A 25,128-nucleotide genomic window follows, 5' to 3' on the forward strand; every position below is an offset into this window, starting at 1 on the left:
GTCCCCCTGAGTTTCCTCCATTTTGGGAGCGTGGGGAAACGTCCCCTACTCGTCCCCAAGTCCCCAGAGTGTGGGGGAGCGAGGAAACTAGACCCCTAAGGGGGGGGGCGAGTCCCCGTGGAACACTGGAATTAATTAAGTCAAGATGAGAATCATCTAGAAATTCACACAGATCGACTTCAAGATGATCCTAACCATTCATTAAGTTTAAATCTTGGTCGTTGGTGCTCCAATAGTGAATTAAAAGAGGAGTTTGATGGGCACTTGGAGAAGACACAACAGAACATCAATTAGTCATTGGAGAGCCAGAGATCGAAGCAGTGAGTGAGGGGAAGGGACATTGAATCTGGAGGAGATTTTCTAGATCCGGAGAGTGAGCTACAAGAGGGTCAGGTTTCCTCAGTGAGGCTGCGCATATACAACAAAGAAGCTTCAAAGGCAAAAGTTTGACTTGGCTAGAAAGAGGGTCGATTCAGTTGTTGGAGGCCAAAAAGTTTTCCAGAAGGGGCCAGCGAGTCATTCTCAGAGGTTGGATTGGGCAAAGGACTTGATTAGTTGCAGTTCCAGGTAGAGTGTACCAATGACTGCGTAGGCTTGATGCAGAGGGGTTAGTGAATTGCCAGTTTGTGCATCTAGATTCTACTCATATTTTCATTGCTGCATAATAATAAAAACCCTTATTGTTGCATTGGTTTTCCCAAGTTGGTTTTTTTCAGGGACATTTGTCCAAAAATAATGGTATCAATTTTGTGTGTGTGCTAGTATTTTCTCAGTTTCCAGCGCTATTTATTTCTACAATTTTATTTGTGAAGGGTGCAATGTGTTTATTTCAATGTTGTCATAGCAATAAACTTAATAATTAATTTATCAGTTAGAAGAAATAATAACAGTTGTTGCAATAGGATTTCAATTTTGAAATTTTCACATGGTATCAAAGCATGATTGATTAGTCAAGAAACTCAGAAGCGGAGAGAGAATTTCCCTTCTTAGAGGGAGTAGCAGGCCGAAATTCTTGAGGCAACACAGTTCCTGGACAGGAAGGTCAAGTTGTTGGGGAAACAGATCGGTTTTCAGCTGTAGGGTTGCAGAAAAGTCGAGTTTCCCGAGTTGGTGATTCCAACAGTCAGAGGGAGCAGCTACAACTCAAATTTTCATTGAGTGGATTCCTTGGTTGGATGCAGAGGGTGTTGCAGTCGCAGAACCAGTGTCAGGTGGAAGAGAAAAGCACACACAACAGAGGGAAAATTTCTCTCAGGGAACTTCTAGTCTTAGAATTTTGATTTTTCCTTGCAAATTGGCAGTAGCTGTGAGCAAATCTTCTCACTCCAAAAGGGAGTGCGAGTAGCAGAGCAGTAGCCAAGCAGAAGGAAAGAGGGGATTTTCAACAGTTTTCGAGATGGCCACTGCGGGGCTTAGAGATCAAGATAGGTTGGATGGATCATCCAACTATGTCATTTGGAAGGCTAGGATGTCCTCCCTTTTAAATGAATATGGTCTGAAAGCCTACATAGATAATGGGGTATCAGTTCCCCAAGATGCAAATCAGCTCAAGAAATACAGGAAGGACATGGCGAGGGCAAAGAAGTTGATCCTGGATGGAGTCCTAGACCATATTGTCTCACATATATCAGCCAAGGGAACGACCAAAGTGATGTGGGAAGCTCTCTCCACACTATACGAAGGTACTTCCGAGCAACGAAAGATGTTCCTGGAGGAGACACTGAGATGCATCAAGATGCATAAGAGGGAAGGCATAGATCCCTTCCTCACCAGGATTCAGGAGGTCTGAGACCATCTTGTCATTGTTGGGGCAGCACCTCAACCATCAAAGCTAGTACAGTCAACACTAAACAGTGTCTTGGAGAATTGGAAAGTCTTCATCCAAAGTATATTGAGCAAAGACACCCTACCAGAATGGGACAGAATGCAGGATGACCTGCAGCAAGAGGAGTTGAGGCAAGTTCTGTTAAAGAGGTCCATCAGTGGCAGCAATAGCAGTGGATTGAAGGTGGTGAAGGAGGAGGAAAATGTGGTCCTCGCATCAAAGGGTCCCAGTCGAGGGCAGGAGGAGCAGAGAAAGTAGAAGAAGGACTTATCTAAGGTAAAATACTTTAGGTGTGGCGAGTTTGGCCACTATAGTACCCAGTGTCCTCTAAAAAAGAAGGACAAGCAGGAGAAGCAAGCCTAGGTAGTAGCACATGCTAAGATACATAGGTTGTCCTCCAAGTTGGAGGAATACTTCGCGATGTTCGCCGATATACCTCCAAGACTGAGGTGGGGCGACTTGGAGTTGTAGCCCAATAGAGCTACAAGTATGGGCAGGGACCATTGAAGATTACACCTCATGGATCATTACCTGGCTACGAGGGCCCACAATATTTAGTAGCAAGATGAACCAATGTCAGAGATGCAGTCAAATTCCAAAGTGACAATTGTAGACTAGTAGCAGTCAGATGTTAGGGAGCGCAGTGCAGAGTTGGCAGCAGTGGAGAGTCAACAACAGCGCGGATTCATCAATGACATTGCAGAGGCTAGTAGCAATCATAACTCGGGTGACAGATGCTTCATACTGAACACAATTGATTAAGCATTTTGGATGTTTCTCAGTTGCATATGTTGCAATTGCAGCAACAACATATGAGAGGGAGTTGCAGTGCAGAAGCAGAGTTGGAAGCAGTATGGAAGTGTCAACAGTAGCACGAATGCAACATTAGAGTTGCACTGTGGTTGGTGTGCAGTATGGCCAGACATCAGCAACGTGACAGGAGATGATACAAACACAAAGTGTTGTTGCAGGTTGTGCAACACTAGAGAGAACACAGTCCTCGCTAACATGGAGTGTTAGTTTATGTAGTATCAGTTGTGTTCTAGCCACGAAATTTGGTGAACATGCTAGAATACATGAGATCTCTGAGACCCAAAAATTATTTCTAGAAATTCCACCTTGAAATGGATTAATTAGATTATTAACCAGTTTTTAAATATTTCCTAAGTCTAAACTTAGGGAATATGGTTGATTAATCAGAATTAATTAAGTTAAGGTGGGAATCATCTAGGAACTTACATGGAATGACTCCAAGATGATCCTAGCCATTGATTAAGTTTTAATCTTGGTCACTGATGCTCCAACAGTGGATTATAAGAGGAGATTGATGGGCACTTAAAGACACACTAGAACACCAACAATTTGATTTCCTTGGCAAATCGATTTCCAGAGTAGCAATAGTCAGTTGCAAGAGAGCTAGAGATCGAAGCAGTGAGTGAGGGGCAAGGATAGTGACTGTGAAGTAGATTTTCCAGATCCGAAGAGTTCGCTACAAGAGGGTATAGTTTCCTTAGTGAGGTTGCACAGAGGCAGTGCAGAAGCTTCAAAGGAAGAAGTTCAATTTGGCCAGACAGAGGGTTAATTCAGTTGTTGGAGGTCTGGAAGTTTTCTGGAAGGGTCAAGTGAGTCATTCTCAGAGGTTGGATTGGGCAGATGGCTTGATCAGTTGCAGTTCCAGGCAAAGCGTAGCAGTGGCTGCATAGGCTTGATGCAGAGGATGATGCAGGGGTTTCATGGAGACCATTCAAAGCCAGTTTTGGAGCTAGACCAGTGTCGAGTGAGACAAAATTTGTCTCACTAATTTTTGTGGTCAGTTTCTCCTGTAGTGGACTGTCAGTGTGTGCATCCAGATTGACTCATATTTTCACTACTACATAATAATAAAAACCCTCATTGTTGCACCGGTTTTTTCAAGTTACATTTTTCTGGAGACATTTGTCCAAAAATAACGGTGTCAATTTTGTGTGTGTGCTAGTATTTTCTCAATTTCTAGCGCTATTTATTTCCATAGTTCTATTTGTGAAGGTTGTAGTGTGTTTATTTCGATGTTGCCATAGAAATGAACTTAATAATTCATTTATCAGTTAAAAAAATAATACCAGTTGTTGCAATAGGATTTCAGTTTTGAAATTTTCACATCCTGGCCTCCAGCAACTAAACTGACTCTCTATGTGGCCAGATCAAACTCTGCCTCTGAAATTTTTGCGCCTGCACTATGCAGCCTCACTGAGGAAACTCGGCCCTCTTGTAGCTAACTCTCCAGAACTGGAAGAATTCCTCTGGACTCACTATCTCTGCCCCTCTTTGTCTTTGCTTCCTTTCTCTGGCTCGAACTCTTCTGGCAACTGTTGTTGCTCTTTGGAAAATCGAACTGCCTAAGGATATCGATCTCAAGAGTGTTCCTCCATCTATCAATTGACTACTTATGATCTCCAGTTGGAACTCCAACGGCCAAGATTAAATCTTAATTAATGGCTGAGATTATTTCCTAGTCGATCAGTGTGATTTTCTAGAGGAATCTCCCCTTCCTCAATTAATTCTTGTTAATTAATCATTTCCACTTAGTTCGACTTAGGAGAAACTTAATTATTGATTAATGAACTTAATTAAGCCATTTCCAAGTGGATTTTCCTGAAACTTTTTTTGGGTTATGGAGTCTTAGTGTTTCTTAGCCTCTCAGACAATTGTATAGACTAGAACACCATCCGATGCTACAAAACTAACATTGCATCTTAGCGAGGAAGGTGTTTTAGTGTTGAATTGTTCCAACACCCTGTCTTTGCATCATCCTCCCATACGTTGTTGATGTCTGGCAACTATGACTACCTACCATTGCCCATTGACCACTGCGCAACTCTGATGTTGCATCTATGCTATTGCTAACATTGTTATATTGTTGCCAACTCTGCATTTGCGCTACAACTCCCTCTCATTTGTTGTTGTTGCTACTGCAACTAAGAAGCATCTGAAATACTGAATGAATTGTGTCTTTGTGTTGCAATCATCTCCTGAGCATATGACTACTACTAGCCACTGCATCATCCACTAAAGAATCTACGCTTCTGTTGACTCTGCACTAAGCCTCCTACTTTGTTGTTAACACTGCTCTATGCTCCTCAACAACTAACATATTAGTTTGCAACTGTCACTCTGAAATCTGACTACATCAACTGACATTGATCCATCCTGCTACTGAATAATGTGGTCCCTTGTAGCAAGGTAATGATCCATGAGGAAGACACCTCAATGAACCATGCCCAAAACTTTGCGCAACTCTGGGACTATAGCTCCATATAACCCCACCTCACCCCTAGAGGTGTAGTTGCAAACATGGCGAAATCTTCCTCCAACCTAGAGTACAATTTGTCTATCTATGCAGATGTTGCTGCCTAGTCCTGCTTCTTCTACTTGTCCTTCTTCCTTTGAGGACACTAATTACTTGTCCTTCTTCCTTTTTCTTCTTTTCCCCCTATCCCTAACTGGGACCCTTTATGAAATTTTCTAAATAGAAATCCTACTGCAGTGATTAATATTATTTCTTCTATTGATTACCTCAGAAATAAATTATCTACAGTATTCTTACAGCAAATATCGAAACATATTCTATTGCAACCTTCACAATTAAAAAATTGCAAAAAGTAAATATAAGGAAATACACTGGCACAAATACAATCACAATGACAGTTATATTTGGACAATCATCCCTAGAAAAACCCAAATTGGGAAAACCAGTGCAACAAATGAAGGTTTTCATTATTCTTCAGCAAATTCTCTTGTACAAAATTACAGCCAACAAAACAGGAATGAGAAATGTTACAGACACTTCTTGACCAAGTTCTACCCCAGATGAAGCACTTCTTCCCCAGAATCCTTTTGATCCTCTCTACGTCAAACTATTTTCCCAGGCTCAGTGGCAAGCTGCCCCTGCAGTCTCTGCGTCAAACTACCTTTGTGTTGCCTCTTTCTGTGTCACCCTATTCCTGCTCTGAGTCTTACTACCTTGCACTCTCTGAATGTGCCGATGCCCTCTCTCTCTGTCTCACCTGCAACTCTCCCTCTTGAATCGATTTTCTCTAAACGAACTTCTATTAGTGAGAAAATCGATCTTACTTGGGTAATTCGTCGGTTCTTAAAAATTAAATTTTAAGAGGTCCAAGGACTAAGGTAAATTAATTATTTTGTTAAATTTTAAGCCTTTGGTCCTTGGGGTTAAGTCAAACTCAAAATCTTGAGGAAATTAATTCAAAAATTTAATTTTTGAATTAATTAAAATGCATTCAATTGAAAAATTCAAATTTCCTCAAGAATTTAAAACTTCAACGGATGAGATTAAAAGGAATTTTGATCCTCGTCAATGGTCGAGATTGCTTTGACTAAGATCATTTGAACAAGCCATTGGAGGATTTATCTTTAAATAGGAAGTCATTTGTCAGTCAGTTCATCCGATCTTTTGATCATGTGCTAAGCAAAAAGCTCTCTTGTAATTTTTTTATAAGCAATAAAGAAAGAATTTGGGGTTAATCTCTGTTGGTGTTACTCTTTGTGGAAATACTATAAGATGTGTCATTTTCATGCATAGATTTCTTTTTAGCCATTGATGATAGCTTTCTGAAGGGTGATTTGAGTACAGGTATCTTGCTCAATCGTTGGGGTTTGAATGATAATTTAGGTTTTGAATATAATAGCAGATATCTCTATTTATCTGAATTTATTATCGTTTTCTCACTCTATGTTGATGATTGAATTGAGTTTTGCAGCAAAGTCTTGATTTTTAGATCATCAGGTGTTCAGGGAAGTTTTCAGTTGGACCAGCCAACTCCCGATCTGTGTTTTCTGAAGAGCTCAACTTAATTTGATCCTGAACTTATCATAAGATATTTTTTATGGGTGATGCATGAAGGGTTTTGAAATCAGCACCTCCTTTATATTGTAAAATTTTTAATTTTTTCTATGCAAAATCGATAGAGTTGGTTGTTGAGAGTCTCGGATTATTAGATCTGGGAGCGGAATCAGACTCACACTCCCTAGATCTGATAGATTTGTCATTCATGTAAATAGATCTGTAATTATTTTTCAGTTTTCTTACTTGGGTTTTCTGGGTTTTAGTTTTTTGGGTCATTGTATATATCGTTTAGGTGTTTCTTGTTGTCTTGCAACCATAGATCTGAAGGAGAAATCTGTATAGAGTCCAGATCTAAGCCCTGGAGGGTAAGATCTAGATCTCTGGAATTCATCAACATCATTTTGCAGGAATATTATTTAGCATTTTGTAGTCCTGGGGTTTAAGTTTAAATTTTTTTAAATCTGGGAAAAATTATAAGAGTTCCAAAAATTTTTAAATTTGGAAATTTCGTGAGGGTTTCATTAACAAATTTGAAGCAATTGGATTCAATATTTTAATTAAGATTTCTGGAGAAATTTTTTAAGGGGCTTCACTGATTAGATCTGGGAGCGGAATCAGACTCACACTCCCTAGATCTGATAGATTTGTCATTCATGTAAATAGATCTGTAATTATTTTTCAGTTTTCTTACTTGGGTTTTCTGGGTTTTAGTTTTTTGGGTCATTGTATATATCGTTTAGGTGTTTCTTGTTGTCTTGCAACCATAGATCTGAAGGAGAAATCTATATAGAGTCCAGATCTAAGCCCTGGAGGGTAAGATCTAGATCTCTGGAATTCATCAACATCATTTTGCAGGAATATTATTTAGCATTTTGTAGTCCTGGGGTTTAAGTTTAAATTTTTTTAAATCTGGGAAAAATTATAAGAGTTCCAAAAATTTTTAAATTTGGAAATTTCGTGAGGGTTTCATTAACAAATTTGAAGCAATTGGATTCAATATTTTAATTAAGATTTCTGGAGAAATTTTTTAAGGGGCTTCACTGATAAATCTAAAGCAGAAATATAACATTTTGATCAAGGTTTTATGGAAATTTATGGGGTTTTTTGGGTACCATTTGTCTAAGTTTATCGTTTTGCTGGTTGGGTTTTCGTCTCATTGCAAAATTTCGAATTTTTTTTTACAAGACCCTAGCTGCCCTCCATCACTGCCACCAAACCCCGTTTTTTCTCATCCTCTGGCATCAACTTCGTTGTTGCCTTTCTCCCTGCAAAACGAGTCCTCCTTTCACCCTCACGTAGACCTGTTCTCCTTCATGTAGTTCTTTCCCTCCTCGCTCTGTCAACTGCTCCATCGCTGCCATCCTTCTTTCCTTTCTAGCTCACCCTTTTGAGTATTGTTGCCTTTATTGCAGTCCCATCTGCTCTCCCTCTACCCGTTGACCTGATCACCATATGCTGCCTGCAAAACCTGCGCATTGCCTCCTTCACGCTGCCATCCACAGCCTTTTCATCACCCTCGCAGCCGTCACCTTCCCTTTCATTTTTTTTGGTGGCTTTCTTTTCCACATAGACCTGCAAAACCCTCATTAAATCATTGCTTCCCGCAATATTTTCCTCCACGCCCACCTGCAAGCTGCCTCAGCTCCTTTCTCACTGTCTGTCTACCATCCCCGCATGACTTGCACCTGCAAACGCACACAAATATCCAAGTTTCCTGCTGCCCAAACCTCGTTGCCTTCCCTTCCATCCATTCCCACAGTCCTCAAACCTTAATACGATGCCTGCCTTAGCTTCGTCGATCTGCCTAATGAACCTCTTTGCTTGAGCGTAGAAACCCTTATCGCCGTCCAAGCCTTCGACCTGCAACTACAAAGCACAACAATAACAAAAACATTTTGACCTTTTTTTATTTTGTATGGATTTAGTTAGGTTAGCGTATTCATATTTTTTTTTAGTTTCATTTGATTTTCGATTTAGGGTTAGATATATTTTAGTCCGGTTTCACTTATTTAGTTTAGGTTAGTTCTTTAAAAATTAAAAGTTAAAAACAAAAACAAAAAAAATCGATTTTGTTTTCACCCTTTTTTTACCCGATTTTTTTTATTTTTTATTTGTGATTTTAATTTTAACTCAAAAAATATAAAAGTTTCAAAAATATAAAATATAAAAATATATAAAAGATAAAATAAAATATATATATATTTGACTTATTGATTTTTTCCTTTTTTCTTATTATTTAAAATTCTAAAAATTTTAAAAATCGTAACATTTTAAAAATCCAAAAAAATCTTGAAAACATTAAAACATAAAAAAATTCTAAAAATTTTAAATTTTGTGACTAAGGAGTTAAAATAAATTAAAGGAATTGCACTTTAACATTAAAAAAATTTAACATGGCCTACAGCGCATTGAAAATTCGATTTATTAACCTGTTGATTTGTTTTACTTCTTTATATTTTTCCTAAGGAATAATTGAAGCACTAATTTAAAGTTCCTTTGTGTTATCTGGGGATTAAATGCATTTTCATGATTTTTCTATGGTCAAAGTGTGACTAGTGTTTTAAAATTTATATTGGTTGTTGGAAAAAGTTAATTGACTAAATCTGGCCATTAAGTGAAAATCATTTTAAATTTGGAATCTCTTACATGTTAAAATTGTTGGGCATTTACATCTAATTGTTCATGATCGTCGCTTTGCCACATCTGTAAGTTTTCTCTAGATGACTTGTTATTACTTGGTCTATGATTAATTCAATATATATAAAGCACTGGTCTATAATCATTTATATCTTGTAATTGTGTTTTATCTTAATCCATCTATCATAATTGATCGAGACTTGCTTTAAATTCATCAAGTTGTTCATCATTAAAATCTCCTAGAGCCCGCGTTTCACAGGCTTTCTCATCCATTTACCTTAGGAACTACCCCCCTTGACTTGCCTAGGAGAGAGTCTAAACGGAGTAAGGATTTAAGAGTGGCAGCCCTTACTCTGAGCATTGTCTTGGTGCCTAGACATTTTGTGCGAAAACATTTTTTGGCGTCATTGTCAGGGACCGATTTATTGGGCCTTGGCTCTACGACATTCATCTTTCATCTTTCATCTTTCTATCATTCATTTTAGCTGGCAACGCCGACATTTTTTGGCACCGTTGCCGAGGACCGATTTATTGGGCCTTGGTTTTATGACATTCATCTTTCATCTTTCTCATCTCTGAATTGAGCCGGCAAAGCCAACACTTCTTGGCATTGCCACCGCAGACAGAGCTTTTATGTCCTTAGTTTCTTTGACATCATCTTAATCATCTCATCTTTCTGCCATTCATTACCCTGTCAAGCGGCACAACATTTCCTAGCGTCATTTGATCTTTTCATCACCTTGCCTTTCATCATCTCATTAATCGTTTCATTTGCACCTTTAACACCTAGACATATAAGTTCGTTTCTTGTTTCGCCGGCAACTCCACTTATTCATCCATTATTTCTCAAACAAGAAACCCTCCCTTATATCCAGTTGTTTGCCTTTTGGATCTTAGAGCTAGATTCATGTTCAAGTGGCGACTCCACTTCTTTCATTTCTTACAAGAATTTCTAATAGAAGCTCGCTTTTTGTTGATCTCTTGATTTTCTTGAGCAGGGGTCTCTCTCTAGCATCCATTTGGTCCCTCCTTATCCTTTCAACAAAGTCATCATGGATGATTCGTTTACCCCATGTCATTTTACTGATTTTCTCCATAATATACTGGAAGCGGCCATTCATAAATTGCCTCTATTCTTGGGTGGTGATTCAGTCACTTTTATAAAGCATCTACGCAGGGATTCTCATACAATAATCAAATATTTTAGTTCTCCCCAATATAATCATGAAGATGTCAAAATGTGTCTATTTGCCTTTTCTTTAGAAGGTGATGCTTTGGATTGGTTTAATAATTGTCCTGAAGATTCATTTACTTCTTTACAAGACATTGTCAATGCTTTTACAGATATATATGGTGATCAAGGTAGCTCGCTTTGTGCCCCTAAAATTATGCAACGGAATGAAAGTGATCTTGTAAAGGATCCAACTATCAATGAAAGATTTCAAAACAATTCTCCATATCAGAATGTGCCATCCACTTGTATCGTTGCAAGACAAGTCCATGATAGTGGAAAGTTCAGAACAAGTTATCAAATCAGTGTCCACAATGAAAGGGAAAATGATAAGCAAATTATAGAAGAACTAAAGCAGTTGATTAAAGACATGCAGTTTAGTCAAACGCAGCTGGTAAAAAAATATGGAGCTTAATCAAGAAAAATTTGTAATTGATTGCGTCAAGGATATTAGGACTTTGCACACCCACCTGGAAAAACGAGATAAGGAGATGGAAATCATGAAAATTAAACACTCTAATGACATAACCGACATGCAGAGTCAGCACACTAAGGAAATGGAAACCATGAAAGCTAATCATGACAAGGAAATTAATTCTATGCAAAGCAAGTTATTAGTATTAGAGGAAAATATGACGATCATGGAATTCAATCATTCAAATCAAGTGACTGCCATGGAAGCAAGTTATCAAGAAGAAATAAGTTCGACTTAGAACAAATTGTCAACTATGGATGAAAAAATGACCATCATGAGGTTCGATTATAATAATTAGTTAGCTACCATGCAAGCAAATTATAAGAAAGAGATAAACCATATGCAAAACTATTTCATGGGCATGAAAGCAAAGAATGATAAAATTATAAAGGACATGGAAGTTGGTCAAATATCTCTTTAGAATAGATTATTGGCCATAGAAGAAAAGCAGGTACCATGTGTCATAAACACAGATGGAATACATATCATCGAAAACAAATTAAAAATAATGGAAGTTAATCATTCTAATCAGATGTCCATTATTCAGAATCAAATGAAGGCTATGCAAGCTAAGCATGTCACTCTACAAGAAAGATTCGTGAAAATTGAACTCAATCAAGCAAAGTTAATAGTAAGACATGCTAGAGAAATGGGTTCACTACATAAGAGGTTGGAAGAGAGGAAATCACAGGTCCCATCTTGTTGTGAATATCCTGAGAAAGAGGCTAACTCCATTAACGAAGATTTAACTAAGAATAACATGATCAAAGAAGAAATTAAAAGACGTCAAGTTATAACTCATGACACCTGTGCGACTGATCCATCATTCTTGACAAAGCAAATGCAAAATGAAGAAAGACATGTCACGCATATTTTACATACTTCATCTGAGAGTTTTGAAGCAGAATGTTCCACATCATCAGTGATACAGCCTGCCACAAAGAAAAAGCACAAGGGAAAGATAATGAGAAAGCAATTTGATGCATTAGATGGTCGCGAACAGCTTGACTTTCAGATAGGAAAATGTCCTACCGTATGCATAATTGGACATGGCACATCCGAGAAATAGCCGACAGATTTGCCTGAAAGCAAGAAAATTCTCAGTATGCACTATATTGAACGCATCTGATGCCATGGGGCATCTTTGTATTGTATTTCTAACCTTATGCCTTGTTATTTCAGTATTTCATTTTGTAGTTAGATTTGTGTTTTTCATGTTATTAGAGTAGTTAATAAATGAAGAGCTTATATATTTCCTGTGTTTAACATTATATGATGATTTTTGGATGGACGCTACTTATGTTGTGTGTTGTGTGTTGTGTGGATGCAGAATTTGGATTCTCACATTCCTCTAGTGCAGCAACGTGTCCCCAAGTAGAGTCAGAGGTTGACCACTACGTGTCAACAACCCATAGCAGTACACCCCCTTTTTTTCGCAAAAGGGATAGTGTCTGATCGATGTGTTCGTGTCGTCCTGCTATCATCATCAGCTTGATCATCATCTTATAATGTAAATCCATTCTGGATGTGCATAATGAAAATAATCTCAGCAGATCCATGTCGTGTATGTAATTACCTAGGTAAGCCTACTTTTCTGGTGATGATTTGAATTGCAGAAGGTGTTTTGTCTCACCGATCCACTCTCGAATGGTCGACAGAGTTTTCCTTCAGCCTTACCCCAAAGACGGAATGGATTTTGTCACTGGGATCTTAGGGGACTCCTAGTGTTTTAGATCGAGTCTATGAAAAAGTGATTTGGGAATAATCCTAACTATCTGATTAGGTCATTTTATTACAAATTGCTTGGTCTGCTAGATTATATTTGTGTTGCAGTACTGGGTAGTATGTGAGGGTCATGGGCTTTCCCCCCTTAAGATGTTAAAAATGTAAAAATCATGATGTAAAGTGTTTTTAGGGTTGGAAAAATAATTTATCCCCTTACAGGTTAATTAATTAAATTTTCTTGCCAAAATTAATTAAAATCCTAAGCCAGAAATTTAATTAATTCTAGGCCCTATGTAAATTTAAATTCTCCAAAGGCAAAATTCGTTGGTCCTTAAAAATTAATTTTTAAGTGGTCCAGGGACTAAGGTAAATTAATTATTTTGCTAAATTTTAAGTCTTTGGTCCCTGGGGTTAGGTCAAAGCACTGTTGCGGGGGAGTGCCACCCCCCCCCCCGATCCCACTCACAATTCATGCTTCGAGCGAGAGTGACTGGGGAACGGGTCGAGAGCACGCTCCTAGAAAAAAAATTGCACCCTGCCTATTTCCGGATCGAATTGGGGAGCGTCACTCTAGGAGCGATTTTTATAGCCCGGGAGCGGTCAGGTCCCAGGCTATAAAAATCTCTCTCGGCAGCGTGAGCGACGCCCAAAAAAATTGCACAGAATAAAAAAAGTGCAGCTGGAAAAAAAATGGTGTCGATTGGAAAAGAAAAGGGAGGGAAGGGAGGAAAGGGAGGGAGGGAGTGAATATAAATAAACCCTTCTCCAATGAATTTTGTTATTTTAGAATTTGAGAGAGTGAGAGTGAGGGTGAGAGCAAGAGAGAGTAAGAGAGAATGAGGAGCAAGAGAGAGTGAGGGGCAAGAGAGAGCAGATGAGAGTGAGAGCAAGGATCAAGGAGCAAGGAGAGAGCAAGTGCCAAGGAACAAGGAGCAAGGACTTGCAAGAGGAGATTGGAGGCCAAAGAGGTAGGCTCTATTCTAGCAATTTATTTTAATGCTCATTCCTAAATAAATAAATATATTTTTTTCTCCCATTCCCATTCCATTTTTTTGTAGGTTCAAAACTTCAAATTTCAAACATCATGGTTATATTTCTTGGAATTTTCTTCTTCTTGGATCCTTTTTTGGTTATTATGGTGTTGGAGAGTAGAAAAAGGAGGGTTGAAAATGAAGAAAAGGATGAAGAAGTAGGTCATAGTGGATTTGATGAAAACCCCGAAGAGGAGGAGCTGGAGGACAGTGAACATGAGTCTCAAAAAAATAAACAAGACCAAACTCCATTGTGGAAATATGTTAATAGGCCTAAAGCAGGGAAAGGGGATGGAACCACCAAATTTCATTGCCCCCATTGCAACAATAATTACACAGGTTCATACACCCGTGCCAAAAAGCACCTCCGCAGGAAAAGGCCATCGGATGGAGATAAACAAATAGGAATCAAAACTTGTACAGGTGTGTCAACAACAGATAGAGCCAAATACATAAGGGAAGAGGAGGAAGCCCAATACAAATCTAAAAAATCAAAGGGTTTCTTTGAACCAAGCTCACAATCACATGCACAAAGAACTCCTTCAGCATCCTCCCTAGGAAGTGGATATGGAGGCACAGGGTCACCAAGTTTAAGGCATAGAAGCATATCAGATTTCATTTATGAAGGGTGTAGGAATGATGTGGATTCAAAAGTTTATAGGTTTCTCTATGCATGTGGGATACCATTCAACGTTCTTCGCTCACCTTATTGGCACAAAATGGTTTCTGCCATAAATGATGCCCCTAAAGGATACAAAAGCCTTGGGTATGACAAGGCTAGAACCACTGGACTTGATCATGAAAAATCAAAATATCACATTCTTTGAGTAGAATGACAAGTTCTTGGAATGACCATGGGGTGTCCATTGTATCTGATGGATGGACAAATGTAAAAGGCAAGCCATTGATAAGTGTTCTTGTTGTATCTATTAGTGGTGCCATCCTTCTTTTAGCATATGATTACTCAGACGAGTTCAAGACCGACATCAACATTGCAGATCCATTACTTGAAACAATTGACCATATTGGGCCATACAATGTCATCCAAGTCATCACTGATAATGCTCCTAATTGTAAGGCAGCGGGAGCAATTATTGAGGATAAATACCCCAACATATTTTGGTCTAGGTGTTTGGTTCACACAATGAACCTTTTGATGCATGTATTGTTAAGAACAAAAACCAACAATACAAATGGATTGGTGATTTGTACAAGAGAGATAAAGAAATGATAAAATTTATTACAAATCACAACAATACCCATGGCCTTTTCCGCAATCACTCAAGATTGGAGTTGTTAAAGATTGCGAGGCTAGATTTGATAGCTATTACCTCACCTTCAGGCGCCTTTTAAAGGTAAGAGATTCATTCGCTACCATGGTATCAAGTCCACACTGGTAGGTATTAAAGGAAAGGGATACAAATGCAGTAGGCAAGGTTTTGAATAGGTGGAGGAGACCGCTCTTGATGGTATGTTTTGGGCACGTGTGAGGCAAGTATTGGATTTCACCAAGCCCGTTTATCACATGATTCGGTTTGCAAATACAGATAAACAAGTGATTGGCGAGGTGCATGAGAAGATGGATACCATGTTGGGGAAAATAAAAGATATTGTTCATAAAAAAGATCCCAACATGTATACACTGATTCACAATTGTGAGTGTATACGGTGGATAAACTTAATGTTCCATTACATGCCTTGGCATATATCCTTACGCCAAAATACTACTCTACATCTTGGGTGGGCCAACCTACATCAGTGGGTGGGGTTAGGGTCAAACCCCATATAGATGAAGAGGTATCTACAGGATATTTGCAAGCATTAGACAAGTTGATACCTGACAGGGAGGAATGTGCTAGTCTGCATCTTGAATTAGGCAAATACTTCAGTTGCACTGGTTTGTTTGGTACCTTCCATGCAATGGAAGATAGAGACAGATTTGATGCTCTCACATGGTGGGAAGCATATGGCAGCCAGGGACTTTTGCCAAAATTGGAAAAAAAAATTCTCTCATAGGTTGTAAATACTTATTCTGCAGAGAGGTGTTGGAACACCTACAGCTTCATACATAATGTGAAAAGAAACAGACTCAATGAAAACTAGGCAAAAAGCTTGGTTTATGTGCACTACAACTTGAGGTTGTTGAGTCATTATTGTGATCGAGCTTATGAGGATCCAACAAATAACATTTGGGACAACCACCCAAAGGATGATAATTTGGAGGATGGCACTATACATCTTGAAGAACTGGAAGCGAAACTTATGAGAGAGGAAGATGAAGCAACAACCATGCCACCTCCACCATCCAGTAGCAGTGCTCAAGTTCCGGGTCTTGTTCCTTTGCTGTCACCACCTCCATCTACACCCTCACGTGGAAGGCATGTGCCTTTTGGTTCTGGTTGTCGGTCTGTGCGGGAGGAGACTCCTAGAATACCACCACGACCTGCTCATACATCAGATACTTCTCCTGGCAAGGGTCACATGAAGTAGTAGATAATAGATTTACAATTTACTTGTCTCTTCTAGTTTCTAGTAGTTTTCATAACTGTTGACTCTTTCATATTTATTATGATATATTTGTAAACAATATATGACAATTTAAGTTTGAAGTTGGCAATTATAACTCATTGGTAATGATTCTGAATTATGAATATGATGCTTTGTGAAATTTGTTTCATTTCATTTCATCTTATAACATTTCATTTCATGTTGGATATTATTTCTTGTAATGGTTAAACTTAGCTTACAAGTACAAATTTGGTGATCAATGATGATAAATGTTATATATTGAATTTTAAATTTTGAAAGCTTGAAGTTGAAACTTTAAGATTGATGAATCATGATTCATGAGACTCAATATGTTGTATGCTACTAACTTGTGGACGTGGTTGATGAAGATTATAACTTCTAGATGATTTTGATTTATGCTTGAACTAATGTTAATGGTATTTCTATGTGAAGATTAAAAATTAACTAATTGGAAGGAAATATTGATTCATCCCCCTCTCAGTATTTCCAACATATCACCTAGGATTGAAAGGTGCAACTTTTGGTGATGTACTCTAAGAATCAGCAAGCACGTGAGATTTTCGATGGCCTATTTGGGGATAACAGGTACAGGGTAATGGATGATGTGATTTATTATAAAAATAGGATTTATTTGGTGCCAAGATCTCAGCTACGAGAGAAGATCATTCGGGCAAGCCCATAACTCTCCTCTTGCAAGACATCCCGACTTCCTCAAGACGTACAGGTCTGTCAAGGAGCGGTTTACACAGAGAGGTCTCAAAGGAGACGTCATTTGGTACATGTAGGAGTGCAACACATTCCAAAGGATCAATGTGGAGCATACACATCCAATTGGGTTACTACAACCTCTCCCTTTTTCGAAGCAGAATTGGGAGAGTATCTCAATAGATTTCATCACAAGAATCCTAGCGGTACAAGGGCAAGATTGTATTTATTGTTGAAATATGTAACTAGGTTCAGTCTTCATAATGACAAATGAAATCATGATTTTATGTATTTAATGAAAAGAGGCATGGGTTTCATGCTCAAGAGAATTTATTTTTATATGTCAAAGCACCGATTGAGTGCTTCTAGGTTTGTTATAAAGTCATTGAGTCATTGTCATGTATGAATGACTCATTTGGGCATGTTACATATTGTAAGTAAATTATTTGAGTCAAATTAGAGTCAAAAGACCCTCCAAGACCAAGTTTGTCATGCAAGCTTCAAATCGACCTAATGGAGCAACAAGTCGGCCTAAGGACATGTCAAGTCAGCGTAATAGGAGGTTCAAGGAAGCCTATAGATAGGGCACCCAACCTCATTTGAAGAACACACTGACTCATACAAGTTCAATCATAAAGAAGAAAAGAAATGCGAAGAAGAGGAGTTCGAAGGAAGGAGAAGAAGTCGAAGTTTTGGTTTTTGTTTAAGGCCACTTCTCTCACATGGGCGAAGGAATTAGGGCACATATTGTTGTTGTAAATCCGAGTTGCAGAAGCAAAGTTAGGTCACTAAGAAGAGTTGTTCTGAAATTTGAGTTCTCTATAAGAGAGAATCTACCTAAGCAAAGAAGCGAAGTTGCAGTCAAAGTTGCAATAAAAGTTGCAATCGAAGTTGTAGTTTTTGGGCAACTCGAAATTGCAGTTTCTAGGAAAGTCGAAGATGCAGTTGCAGGATAGGTCAAAGGTGCTGGAAAGAGGAGCTACTCAAAGAAGAAGCATTGACTTGGTCTTGGAAGGTTTCTTAGTCAAGGGTCTAGGTCTTGGAATTCGTCAATTGAAGATACTATAAGAAGAAGAGTTCGTTGGGTTTTCCTCTCAAGCTTGGAGAGGTTTTGGCCCTGGCTGATCGACTACATCCTATGCCCTTTGCCTCATTGTTCTTAATGGTTTGATAGTTGTTTGATGAAGAAAACACATAATAATAATCAAGTACAAGAAGAACCCAATTAAGAAAAGTAAAATGTCCTCACAAGCAGTTATCATTATAAGAGAAATCATCTAATATTTTTTCCCTAGATTTCTCAACATTTATGTGGTGGTGGACAGGTTGACCAAGTTCACCTATTTCATCACCATTCCAGCCAAATATTTAGCAACCCAAGCCAACAACAACAATAGCATCAAACATAGCATGGGAGCATGGATTGCTTTTGTTAATGCTTTAAGGTATGTCATTCCAAAGAAACCACCTACCCACTAGCTTGTCACTTCTTCCTCCCATTTTAAGCGTTGACCTGATAGCAGGTTGTGCACGAGGTGCGATTCTAGGAACAAAAAAGATAAGGTAGATGTGGGGTTGGCCATTGCAGAAGATGATGTTGAATAACCACTCTCACTTATCCCCACACCTCACGGCTACCTAATTAATTTTTGTAGAATATTTATCTTCTACTGATTTTGTGGCAATATAGATGTGTTGTAGCGGCTACAACCACCCTCCAAAATTTTGGCTCGCGTGTGAATTTCGGAGCCTACCTTGGATCCTATGATTGATCATCCTTGGTCGCTTGTTGGTAAGTTGATGATTTCAAGCTCCCCTCCTTCATCTTAAGAGTTGTTCATGTCTCATCTTTATGCAACATGTGTCATCATTGGGCATAGGGGTTGTTGTTTATCATGCAAAGGGATGTTGTCTTGATTCAAGGGAATTGTGTGCGCATGAGTGGTTGTCATCACATAGACATGTTTCACACTCACTTCACACACTCTTGTCATGAAGGTTGGTGCATCAAGAAAAGTATGTTTTATGCATTCTTGATGGTCTACGTTGTGACACTAAGTGTCTATGTGTGATTACAGTCGAGTCCTATCACTGTTTACATATGTTTTGATGATCTCACACTTAGCCATTCTCCCAAGCAACCTAGCCTCATCCAACTTCCCTAAACTGTGCTTTGCTTCTGCAACCATCCAGCTTCCTCTCTTGCCTAATGAAACCCTGCAGGCCACAGAGACACCAACCTCCCTTGTCTACTGAAACCACGCAGCCCACAGAGACACCAACCTCCCTTGCCTACAGAAACCCCACAACCCGCAGAGACACCAACGTCCCTTGCATACTGAAACCCCACAGCCCGCAGAGACCCCATCCAACACTGGTCTCCAAAAATGTGCATAGTAGTCAGACAGACAACACTGTTGTCCAGATATGCGCAGAGCAATCCAGTTGCACTACACTCAGAAAGTGCGCATAGGTGTCCTCCCAGGACCTCCATCCCTCAAGTGTCCTGTGCCTCAAAATTGCGCAATGTTGTCCAAGTTGCCATATCTGTATTGCATGCAAAAACTGCACAGGCGGGCATCCCAAGGCCTCATTATGGCAGCAGTCACCATCTGCTTAAATTGCACAGATCTACCTCTCAGTGACTGCAAGAAAAGCTGACATACTGAAATCACTTCCAAGGAGTTGAGGAGAAGGACCAAGGAACCAAGCAAAGCAAAAGATCAGGACCACATGCAAACTCTGTCGGATACATGATCATCTTGAGGGTAAGTATGGTAAGTAAAGAACACCTTTTGAAGTACACCTCTTAGTTGAGTTTGCAAGACTGCTTGTCATTGTCATATCATCCTGTCCTCAGTAACATGCATGTGCGCAAACACGAAAAGTCATTTTATGTGTTTCTTCTACATGTCTTGCTTCCTTTTCACTTCTTCGACCAACTGTCGTCTTCGGCATGTTGATTGTTATGCCATGCTTGCGACCTCATTCTGGTAATGTTGAAGGTTGTGTTTGAGTTGTGCTCGCTATGTAAACATCTATTGCACTCACACACGATGTTGTAAGCATTGTCGTGTAAGTGATGTCACAATCGTTCAATGATCTATCACAAGTGTCGTGCTTGTCGCTCGCAGTCACACTAAGTGTATGTTGTCTTGATGGTTCGAGGTGTCCTGTCGTCGAGTCATGTTGAGTGTGTGTTCACAAGGTCATGCACAAACAAGTTCACTCACTCACACACTTAGTCATTTTGTTGAAATTCTGTCAACCAGACCACCCCCAAACAACAAGACCTCTGCTGAGCTGCACTGCGCAGTCTCAGCCCTCAGTGATCATGTATTGTTTATCAGAATTGTGCAGAGCTTGAGGCTACTTCCCAGGCACTCTGCACTGTGCAGTCTCAGCCCTCAGTGATAATGTACTGTTGCCCAGAATTGTGCAGAGCTTGAGGCTACTTCCCAAGCACTCTGCACTGCGCAATCCTGGAATCAACCGAACTGACTGTCACCTAGAACAGCGCAGAGGTTGCTCAACAATCCATCTCAATCAGCACTGCTCGCAAGCAAATCTATCAAGCCTCCCACTAGTCAACCAGAGAGTTTGACCGAGTAGTGAACCTGGGCCTAACTCCAAAAAATTGTGCAAAAGCTGCCAGCATGACCGCCTCTGCTGATTGAAGAAATTACGCAAACACGACGGACAGACACTCGTTGCCTGCCACTACATTGTCCTCGAAATTTGCACAGTTCTGTTAGCCAGTCACCCTGTCAGTCAGCCTGCTGCTCCTCCTGAAAACTATGCATTTTTCATGGGTTGTATCCCAGCTTCCCAACATCCCGCTTAGCCCGAAAACTGCGCAGGGATGTTTTGCAGGCCAGCCTCCCAACTCTGCGCAGTTTTGGGGGAGAATTTGTGTAATTTTCATTGCTAATCTCCCCCTGCTGCCTGCACTATCTCCATGGAAAAATTGCACAGATCTACCCTCCAGCAGAGCCAGATCCCGCAAACAGTCAACACTAATCCGAACTGCCCATCTCAGCCTCCCAGTGACCTCCGCGCAATTTTTATTAACAGTACCCACAGCCCGCATCCCGGCCTAAAATGTGCTCTGCACAATTTCAAAGCCTTGTCCTCTCTCTCGGTCACCTGCATCCAAAAGAAAAAGAAAATGCATCATAGTAGACAACAAACGTGATGAACAAGGAGCGCATGCTAGAAGACTTGCTCACAGTTGGACGAACACACGAAGCATACCAAGCAGCAAGCGAAGGAGACACGTGCATGCATGCAACATCAAGCGAACACAAAGACCATCGAAGACTTCGCGTACCTTACCATACGGAGGTGAAGCTATGGTACACCAAAAGCGCACTCATCACTTAGTAGCACTACAGCTCGACATGGACACTAACATCAGCATTAATATACCAGCACTGTCGTGTCGAATCATGTCATGAGTTGTCTCAGCCACATCACTACTGTAGCCCATACTGTTGTAATCAATGTAATGTAACATGGAAGTCCAAGAGACCCACATGTTAAGTTGAAGAGTCATGTAAGTCAAACAGTCATGAGGGAAGTCGAAAAGTCACAAGGGTCAATTTGACCCTTGGCTATATATACCCCTCATTTGTACATGCAAGGGACTTTTCACCTTGGCTCCTCTCACATAGCCTTGAGAGTCTGTAATCTTTTCTTTGAGGAGCGAGCAGTGGCTCCAATGCCCTGCTATTGGGGTTAGTGATGTAATGGTCTATGGATGTGTCTTCGAACTTTCACTTAATTCAGAAGTCTGTTGACAGGTCAGCACATTTTCACACATGTATTGTATTCGTTTGTAAGACTATTCTTTGGATGCTTGTAATGCATGTTGTTTTAACCTGTATTAAGACAATTGAACTATTTTGGTTGTTTTAGTACATATGCTATTGGAAATGTGTTGTATCAGTTGTTAACGTTGTCTCGCCCGTGTGGGCTATCCCACCGGACACTCGACAGATTCATTCTTGTAAACTTGTTATAACGTTTGTCACACTCATGTGGACTATTCCGCTGGGTGTTGTACGTGCTATCTGTTCACCTTATGTTTGTGACTGCCGCATCCATGTGGACTACTCCGCCGGAAGCTGCACATGTCCTATTGCGTTGTGTGTCTCTAGCAAATTTGGGACTATTCCCTTTCAACTTGAGACTCACTTCCACCCTCTCCCTCTGCAGTGAAAGAACTCTAACACAAGCGCACTAAGCACTCACCAAGCACGCAAACCTCGTTGTTTGAAGACAAAGTAAACCACTCTCACGTGCTGACAAGCAAGAACTAAGGCAAATCTTTAAGATAATGGCAACCGGGTCATCATACCGGATGGGACTCCTACACCAAACAGTGTGAGGTCTATTTGGGATTTCATACTGGGGAGATCCCCTGAATGTTGGTGGGTCCATCACCGTCAACAAGATGATTCATGGAGATATATTTGTTCAAAGTTCTATGTCATGTCCTAGAATTTGTGCAAGGTGGTATCTCAATCAAAATATTCCCCTTGTCATGTGCTTCCTAGACAACTCGCAACTCCAATATGTGTATTGAACCCCCCCCCCCTCTTGGGTTCACCATATTCCACAAAGGGTCTGAAACAATGTGGAAAAAGTCGAAGTCGGGATTAATTCGGCAAGGGTCCAAAAGTTGAAAAACTTGTCAAAGTCGGGAGTTTTTTGAAAAAGTCGGCAAAATTAAAAAAAAACACACAAAATTATTCATTTTTATTTTTATTTTTTTTAACATGTAGAGTATCCACAACATCAAATAAATGCATTTCCACATAAACATGTAAAGAAAGCTAATATATAATATGTATATGAAATCTAATGCTACATCACATATCAAAATAGTGAATCAACTCCTGAATTTTGAGTCCTGTCCAAGTCTCAACTCTCAAGAGTCAAAATATCAACAAAAAATATAATAAATTTATATCATGAGCCATCTAAAAGTCATCAAGTAATCAGTCATTGAGATCCTCTTCCCCTTTTAATTTTTGTTTCCATTAATTGTATTAAGAAATAAGTCATGCATTTATTCAGTAGATTGTAATATGCTTGGGTAATAAGGTGTCAGGTGGTAGGTCCAATGAAAATTAACAGTGAGTATCACAGTAGATGTGAAAATTAACGCTTGGTGAATCCAAGCTGCTTATTTTCTAAGAAAACAGTAGATGTCAGATTATTAACCTAGCCTTGGCATCTATTATTCAAAAACTCTTGGAGGTAAAATCCACTTCTGATACATAACCTTTCCCCACATTTACAGGGAATTCACCACTAAAGAAGATTCCCTTTCAAAACGTGCTCTCATTGTAGGAAGGATCTTTGCTGTCACAAGATTTCACAGGTACTTTGTTCCTGTCTGAAAAATGGGTTCTTTTTTGAGGCATTGGTTTTGTTTTTTTTTGGACAGGTTGTTGCTATTTGATCTTCATTACCTCCTCTTTGTTGTTTCTTCTGGAAGCATTCAACAACTGTAACGATGTTTTTGATGGTGTGGGGTTCTTTCTATGGAACACTGTTGTATGCCTGTCCTTTTGGTACTTTTGTAATCTTTTGAAGGGGCAGTGGCTGTTAGAGTTTGGATCACTAAAAGCCTGGAGGCTTAGCTAATGTATACTTTGCTTTCTAACTAGAAATATGAAGTATAAAGATTTGTTTTTCCTTGGAAAACAAAAACATATCTTAACCTCAAAACTAACAGATTACAAATGAGACTGCTATGCTCGCAAGAAGTATGACAAACAATACAATGCAATAACTTGAAAATGCATGGATGAAAGCTTCAATTTACAGTTTTTTCACCTTTGCGGCCTCTTTATCCGCGACCTGGGAAGGGAGGAAGACTTTTTGGGTAGACTCCCGATTAAATCGGGAGTATAAGGAAAAAATCGCGATTTTTTCGTTTGTGAAAAAGTCGCCAAAAAGTCGGGGGATTAAATCGTTTAGTTCAAAAAATCGCGTTTTTAGGATTAAATCGGGATTTTTTGCAGACTTTTTCCACACTGGTCTGAAATTCTCAGCATTTTAGCCTTCAATGTAAGATTGAAGCTATGGCACAAAAAAAATTAAAAAGTCAGCACTTTACAATCAAGAAACCCTATCTACTCGATGAAATAATAATGTAAAAAAATGCACTCTCTCCCCCTAACAAAATCATGGACAAAAAATGGATCACTGAAAACCCAAGAAAGAACTAAAAAAGAATTAAAAAAACAAACAAACAAAACAAGGTCAAATTTGATGCCCATACCTGCAAGTACATGGCCTGTTGAGGGAAATCGTTGCATAGTGCAAAAAAATTCAGGATTGGCTCCTAAAAGCAGTATTTTTCTCCTCCTTTGCCTTAGAAAATCTGTCCTCCTTCTTCCCTATACTCAAACCCATGACCTTCGTTTGGAAAAATGAAACAAACAAACAAAAAATTGAGTTATAATACAACCTAGGCATGGCAGGGCAATATTTTTAGTTGACTTGTGATTTGTTGGCAATTTTTTCGATAATATTGTGATAATATAAACAAGGAAAAAATCGTCAATTTTTTCAGCCAATACTATTGTCAAGCCCAAAAAATTGCGCCATGGCAATGTTTTCGTGAAAGAATCGCACGGTTGGCAACACTGGTATAGAAACCCACTAATATTAAATCTCTATTAAAAATCTATCAAGTAATTGTTTGTCCAATAAATCTTGCTAAATTCTGAAAATTAGGGTAAGCACACAGGGATGGCAGTCAACAGAGAAAGAAATCACATTCGTGTTTCTAGTAAAACACGAATGTTTACTTTAAGCTCATCTTTTATATTTTTTATCATTCTTAATGGTCTTCATGGCAACAGTTAAGTGGCAAATCAAATCTGTATGAATCTTAATATTTTGTAGACCTCTCAAATTTTTAGGAAACTTAAAAATTCAAGTTGATTTCATCAAACAATTACTCAAAAAAGACAGGTGCAACAAAAAGCAGAAGGAAAGGAGAAAATCACCGTTTGTAATAAATAGATCTAGTACCAGATGCAAATCAATTGTATACCTTATTACAAACTAACAGGTAAAGTAATACCCACAAGCAGAAAAGGCAGAAAA

At 39.2% G+C, this 25,128-nt stretch overlaps 1 pseudogene across 1 annotated transcript in view; it reads right to left on the bottom strand.

The window, feature by feature from the left end:
* LOC149194163 (putative LRR receptor-like serine/threonine-protein kinase At1g06840) overlaps positions 1 to 25,128 on the bottom strand; it is a 314,494-nt pseudogene that overhangs the window by 62,677 nt on the left and 226,689 nt on the right. The window lies entirely within an intron of this gene.

This window comes from Pinus tabuliformis, chromosome 2_2, assembly GCF_031772625.1.
Source record: "Pinus tabuliformis cultivar Carrire ecotype Pingquan chromosome 2_2, CPIR1, whole genome shotgun sequence".
NCBI lineage: Eukaryota > Viridiplantae > Streptophyta > Pinopsida > Pinales > Pinaceae > Pinus > Pinus tabuliformis.